Genomic DNA, 7,130 nt, shown 5'->3' on the forward strand with positions numbered 1-7,130 from the left:
AAACAACACTACACAAGTATCACAAATTAAGTTGTCATGTCGTGTTACTCTTGTATCAAATATTCTCTTGGCTCAATTAGCTAGGCTAGATGCTGCTAATTGAACTCCCAACTATAGGAATCTTAAGCTTAGCAAGACAACAAGAAGCAGCTAGTAATCATATCAATTAGTCTAGAGGTGCAATCACAACAAATTTCACAACTGATTGAGATGACAAGTTGTTAATGATGGATATTAAAGTTGTGTCAACAACAAAAGAATCAATAATAATCTGTTAACTTAACAATTATGAAATTTATTGTGAAAAATGTTGTGTTAATAACATTACTCTTAACCAAGGATCATGTTAACATGTGTTCTTAAGACAATTATTAACAAACCATTTTATAAAAGTTCTTGATATCACTTTCATGGAAAATATAAAAGAGTTATCAAATAAAATTAATTGATTTATTATATTCTCATAAAATATTTCCAAATCAATGGCATCCGATAACTTTTCCTCTTAATCACTATGTGTAAGGACAAATGGACATTCGGTGGGGGAAAAATGCTTGACTACTAAGAAAATTATCAACCTTATAAGAACTGATGGTGGTGCAAGAGTTGCAAAACATAGTCATCAAGAAAACACAATTTTCTTCTTAAAAAAAAGTAAACAGAATTTGAAGTTAAAATGGTTAGCTCAGCCATTCCCACTATTGATCTCTCTCCTTTCTTTAGAGATGGGGATCATAAGGGTGACAAGAACAAGGCCAGGGAGGCAATAGGTCAAGCTTGTTCCGAGTATGGGTTCTTCCAGATTGTGAAATTGGGGTGCCCCATGATCTAATGAGCCGTGCCCTTCACGTCTCCAAAACATTCTTTGAGTACCCTGATGAGGAAAAGCTCTAGTCTAGTCCTGGGTTTGAAGCACCACTTCCTGCAGGTTATGCTAGGCAGCCCAAACACTCGCAGGACAAGAATGAGTACTTGCTACTGTTTCCACCCAAGTCCAACTTCAATGTGTACCCCCAAAACCCACCTGAATTTAGGTATGTCTAGCACTATTGGCATCATCAAGAATAAATTTTTTGATAATATTGATTACTGATTGTTATCAGTATTTCAAAATTTAGGATAAGGTTTTATCAGTATAGTGAACTTTTGTCATTCTTTTATATATATAGCTTATCATTAACGTGAAAAAGGAACTGTTTCTAGTGCCATCGAACTCTAGGCTCTCTAGGCAAAAATTAGGGAAGGAGAAGATGAGAATATTTCCAGGCCTCAATATTACACAAAAAAGCATTTAGCAAATGTTACGGGCGAGCTTGACATTTGAACTAGCTAGTCTTATTGAAGATACATAATAATTTAAATATCGATGTAATAATAATATAGTGATATCACTATATTATTTCATGTTAACATAGGTGTCTATAACTCTTCTAGCAATTAACTATTTTGTGGGTGTGTAATTCCCGATCCTACAAACACTAGGAAATGACAGGAACACTAGAGATCGATGCTAGTTAGAAGGTTTGGACCTAAGACATCATGAGGCTTTGAAAACCACTACATTGAATAATCCATTATTTGTTTGCATGATTTGGTAACTATTTGTTAACTAAAAATATAGATAAAACAAAGCATATATATGAGGAGTAACATGATGGAATTGTTCATTACATATTAAATGCATTGATTTTGACAGGGATGTATTCGAAAGAGATTTTCCCCCCCTTAACCAGAACTGGTATGCTTGTGGAGAGTATTTTAAATGAATGTTTGGGTCTCCCTCCCAACTTCCTCAAGGAATACAATCATGATAGAAGCCGGGATTTCATGTCAGCTTTGCATTACTTTCCTTCAACTGAAATTGAGAATAATGGTATCTCGGAACATGAAGACGGGAATTTGATTACCTTTGTGTTTCAAGATGAAGCTGGAGGCTTAGAAGTTTGCAAAAATGGAGAATGGATTCCGGTAACTCCTGCAGAGGCCACAATCGTTGTCAATATAGGTGATGTCATTCAGGAATAGTCCAATATTCACATCTTCATTAACTCTCAAGTCATAATAAAATAGGTTTCAAATCCTATCGTATTTATATATATATTAAAAAAGAAGTCATTAAATAAGGACATGACTTCAATTATAAGGTAATTAGAATTTATTTGTAATTATTTTATGTATTGTACCTAGTAACAACATTAAAATAATATGTTTTGTATTTTTGAAACTTTTGGAGAAGGTGTTGAGCAACAACAAATTTAAGAGTGCAACTCATAGAGTAGTGATAACTTAGGGAAGAAGCCGATAATCATATGCCTTTTTCTATAACCTGCAAGTAGACAAGTGTGTTGAATCATTATCGTAGTTCATCAAAGATATTGGAGAGCCTCCCAAGTACAAAGGATTCCTTTATAAGGAGTACCGTCAGTCGAGGATGAGAAACAAGACCCATCCACCTTCCAGACCTGAAGATGTAGTTCATATTACTCTATGCAATATCCACCACCTAGAACCTAATGCATTAGGATTCTCTCCATTTCAAATGGATATATTTTATGCTTCAAATTAAAGTATGCTTGTGTTGTGTGGTTGTGGAATGATCTAGGTTTGGTTAATGTGAGCAAGGTGAGTTTTTTTTTTTTTCTTTTTTTTTTTCCTCTGCCTTGATTGTATCTTGTTAACTAAGCAAAGTGGAAGATACTTTTCCTTTCCCAATATGAGAGACTCTTGAACCAAAATATATATTAATGCATTTTGCTTGATAAATAAAAAAGTTATATATTCGTTGATGAACTATAAATAAAAAAGTTACATCCTTGATGAGGATAAAGTTTTCTATCATATTAAATAAATAATAAAAAACCAAACAAAAACAATTAGAAATTTGAGGCACTTTCTAAGGGTTAGTAATTTGTTAACACGACCTAGTATTTATTATACACATCTTATTACACAATTTTACACATGCTTAACAGTCACGACTTCAGCATTTCAAATGTGTGTAATACTCCAGTACTTTCTCCTAGTTAATTATCCCTAATTCTATATGAATGAATTGAAATTTGTGAAGCATTTCATTTTTGAAAGATATGACAACATGAAACGAAGAACGTGCTTGTACAACTTTCTGAACAAAGCATGATTCGTATTTCAATTCTTAATACCCAAAATTACATATCCCTAGTCACACACAACCTTCACGCTTGTACAAGTGTGGTGATAGCCTAATACGAGGAACAGCTTGCAATGGTGTCCTCATGTAAGTGACCAACCCTGGGCTCTCAAACATGTCAATTTCCTCTAATTGGACCCCTTTAGGAGGGTCCCAATGGAAATGATGCAATAGGTGACCCAATATGGACATGACCAAATTGATGCTAAGTTGTGCAGCAGGACACATACGCCTCCCAGCACCAAAGGGTAGCAACCTAAAATCATGGCCCTTTATATCAACATCCTCTTCAATGAACCTTTCAGGCCTAAACTCTAATGGGTCTTTCCAAACCTTTGGGTCACGACCTATGGCCCAAACGTTGACTTGAACATGAGAACCCTTTGGTATGTCATAGCCACCAATCTTGACAATGGCATCAGCTAAATGGGGTAGCATCAATGGTGTTGGAGGGTGCAGCCTAAGGGCCTCCTTGGCAACACATTGCAAGTAAGGGAGACTTGACAAGTCTGATTCGGTCATCACGCGGTTGGGCCCGATTACATGGTCTAGCTCGTCTTGGGCCTTTTGTTGGACCCTCGGGTTCTTGATCAACTCAGCCATGGCCCATTCAGCTACTATAGCAATTGTGTCCATGCCTGCTGTGATCATGTCCCAAAGTAGTCCCATTATGGTATCCTCACTAAGTTCATCTCTTTCTCTAAGAGTAAGCAATGTATCCACAAAATGTTGATTGGCATTACCACTTTTATTGCATGATTGTATGTGCTTGTCCATGATAGTCCTAGTGAATGCATCTTTGTGTGCCAAATGCTTGGCAATTTCTCCTTTTTTAAGCCATGAAATCCATTCTAGCCACTTTATTGAATGAGTTATAATAAGTGATTGACCAACCTTCTTTTCCTGTTCCACAATTGCCTTAAATTCCAATCCATGCTGGTCCATGACACCCTCGTTCTCAAACCTCTCTCCAAATACTAGTCTTGTAATATTGTTGAATGCTACTGACCCCAAATACTTCCTAACCATTAGACTTTTCCCATAACATTCAGGATTGGTGCAATCCTTAAAAATGGATTGAACCATAGCTCTAACTTCATCTTCTCTAATGGGCCTAAGAGCTTCAATGCTCTTAGGAGAGAAGAGCTTCATGGTACAAACTTTCCTTACCTTTACATAGTGGGGGCCATAATCAGCCCAAATAAGATTCTTACCATCTTTGACAACCTTGGCAGTTAGACTACTCCTGGGCCTACTTGCTAATTGGTGATCATTATCTTTGAGAACTTCTTTTGCTAATTTTGAGTTTAACACAACTATGCTCAAATCTGAACCATACCACACAGACATGATTGGACCATAAATTTGTGACCACTCATTGAAATTGTGGCACCTAACTGGCTTGATGTGAGCAAGGTTTCCTAGGATGGGCCATGGATATGGACCTGGTGGGAGCTTGAACCTTATCCCTTTATAGAGTTTGAAAACAAGGAAGATCAAGGTGATTGGTATAAGTAGAAGAGGGAGAGTCATTATAATATAAAAACAAAACAAAAATGGTGATAAGCTTAGTTTTATGATAGTTGAAGAAATGGTCATTAGGGGATTTATATAGATAGTGTTATCAATATTTTGTTTATGTCTTTCTTGCACAAGCACAGGCATACAATTCATGACAAACTCAAGACCCTAGATTGAGGAATAAACGCATTAAAATAATGCATTCATGTTGTTTACATGTTTAATTATTTTAAAAGACACGAATTTGTGAAGGCTCCCATTGCCCAACAGTTTTCTTAAAACTCACTTAGTATAGGCCACACGGTTTTGGTAAAATATTAATACTACTATTATTTAAGAAATTTTTTGGCTCTTTATTTTTTCTTTCGAAGCAATTTGAGAAATATGGATTATGGAGTGGTAAAAAGTAAAAACGTTTTAGAAATTGACCATGCATCACAAATTTCTTTTAAAAAGAAACAAATTCATGCAATTAATTGTTCTCATATTGAAAAGTTTAAGAATTTGGCAAGATTCATATGGACTGTTGATCTGAGATAGTTCCATGTAATTGGCAGTCCAAGCCCCATAATTTGACACTATTCAGATTCCTTACCAAAAAAAAAAAAACTCATGCCAAATCCAAGGCATGAATCCGGGTTTAAATCAAGTACGGGTCAAAGACTTATCGTACTAAAAAATTGCTAATTTATTTGAAAATAGAAAACTAAAGTAACTTTGCAATTATTTCAAATAATAATTTTAGGAGTAAAATTCTTGCCATAACTTTTTTATTATTTATTTTTATAATTTGTTAAAATGGTCGATTGTGAATGATGAAAAATTATAAGAACCCTCTACTTATTTTCTAACACCTACTATCAATTACTTCAATTAAGTGTGAGTTTGGGAAGCGCGTTTTGCTCATTTTCCAATTCACACGTTGTTTTGTGTAAGTCCCATGCACTGTTCACGGGACTCACAAACATCTTTTTTTAACAAAATTTTTATAAAAATTGGATCTTATGGTACTATTCACATATTTAAAAATTATTTTACTACAATATTTTAAGTTTTCAGTTTTTAATTTTCAGTAATAAGCGGTATCTAAACATATTCTAATTACAACAAAAAAAAAACTTTATCATAAAAAAAAATTTCCTTAGACTTATTGTACTTTCAATTGACCTAGAACTTCTTTGTCCCCAATTTAATTTACTTAGAAAATATTGAAGCTTTCTTTAGAGTCAAGTCAAGGAAATTAAATACTGAAAATTAAAAACAACGAAATTTTTTTGATTGATCAAGATTTCTTGTTGCACTAAATACTGAAAATTACAAACAAAATTTATTTTTTTCTGAAAATATTTTTCCCTGAATCGAGCTCTCAACTCTAATCCATGACTAATCAGGGTTAGGGCAAGAATGGAAAAATGAGGAAAATAATAAAAATAAAAATAAATTAAATTAAAATAAAAACAAAACGTGTTTGGCAACGAGCCCATCACATTCTAATCCAAACAATGAGGAAGGAATCTTCCACATTATTACGTGCTTTATGACGTCAGCCCACTGACCAAAAACAAAAATGACGCAAGCCCTGACATTTTTATTATTTTTAGCCAAAATTCAAAAAAAAATAAAAATAAAAATCTAAAACAATTACAGAGAGTGATGCACACACAGAAGAAAGGAGCGTGGGAAGCATAGAAATGTCCTTTCATCCAATTGAGTCACAGCAGGGATCTAGTGGGGCCCACCTTGGTAAATGAATGAAAATGACAATGGGGAAGAAGTGATATGATATGATCAAACCCTATCTCCTTTTGGACTCCTTGGACCTAAAAGATTCCAGCTGTCTTCTCTTCTCTTCTCTATTGTTATTATTATTATTATTTTTTTTTTTATGGGCCAAACTAATTAACCAATCCTATCAATGCCTTCAAACAAAGCAAATTAGCAAAATGTGATCTACTTCCAAATTGGGTATTTCTTGTTTGAGCCCAAATTCAACTTTCAGGATCTATAAATTTTGCATATCCAATTAATTTAGTATATATGAATATGATTGGTTATTTAGGGTCGGTGGTATATAAAAAACTAAAAACAAGCATGAAGTAGATTTTGATTTTGATTTTAATTTTTGATGGAATATAATATTAATCAATTGTGAGTCTGGCCTATTCTAAGCTTTGTTTAAATGATATATATCTTCAATTAGCACAAAAAGTAGAAAAATATTAGGAACATAAAATAGTTTACAATTTTTATCACATGGTAAGTTGTGAGTGATGGAGGTAAAATGGTGGGTCAACACCTCCACCAGTAACAATTCACTCTGTGAGGAGTTGTAGTAAAAGCTGTGAACTTTTTTGTGTTCTTAACGCTGTAAAAGGAAAGACGGTCGTAAGCTAAAAGAATATTGACTAGGTTGGGTTTCGGCTCGAGGTTGAGTAATTAG

At 34.2% G+C, this 7,130-nt stretch overlaps 2 pseudogenes; one reads left to right on the top strand and one right to left on the bottom strand.

The window, feature by feature from the left end:
- The first annotated feature begins 517 nt into the window (after positions 1-517).
- LOC142633127 (flavonol synthase/flavanone 3-hydroxylase-like) lies at positions 518-2,480 on the top strand (annotated as a pseudogene).
- A 701-nt stretch (positions 2,481-3,181) lies between these two features.
- LOC142632822 (cytochrome P450 98A2 pseudogene) lies at positions 3,182-4,702 on the bottom strand (annotated as a pseudogene).
- Positions 4,703-7,130: the final 2,428 nt, after the last annotated feature.

This window comes from Castanea sativa, chromosome 4, assembly GCF_040712315.1.
Source record: "Castanea sativa cultivar Marrone di Chiusa Pesio chromosome 4, ASM4071231v1".
NCBI lineage: Eukaryota > Viridiplantae > Streptophyta > Magnoliopsida > Fagales > Fagaceae > Castanea > Castanea sativa.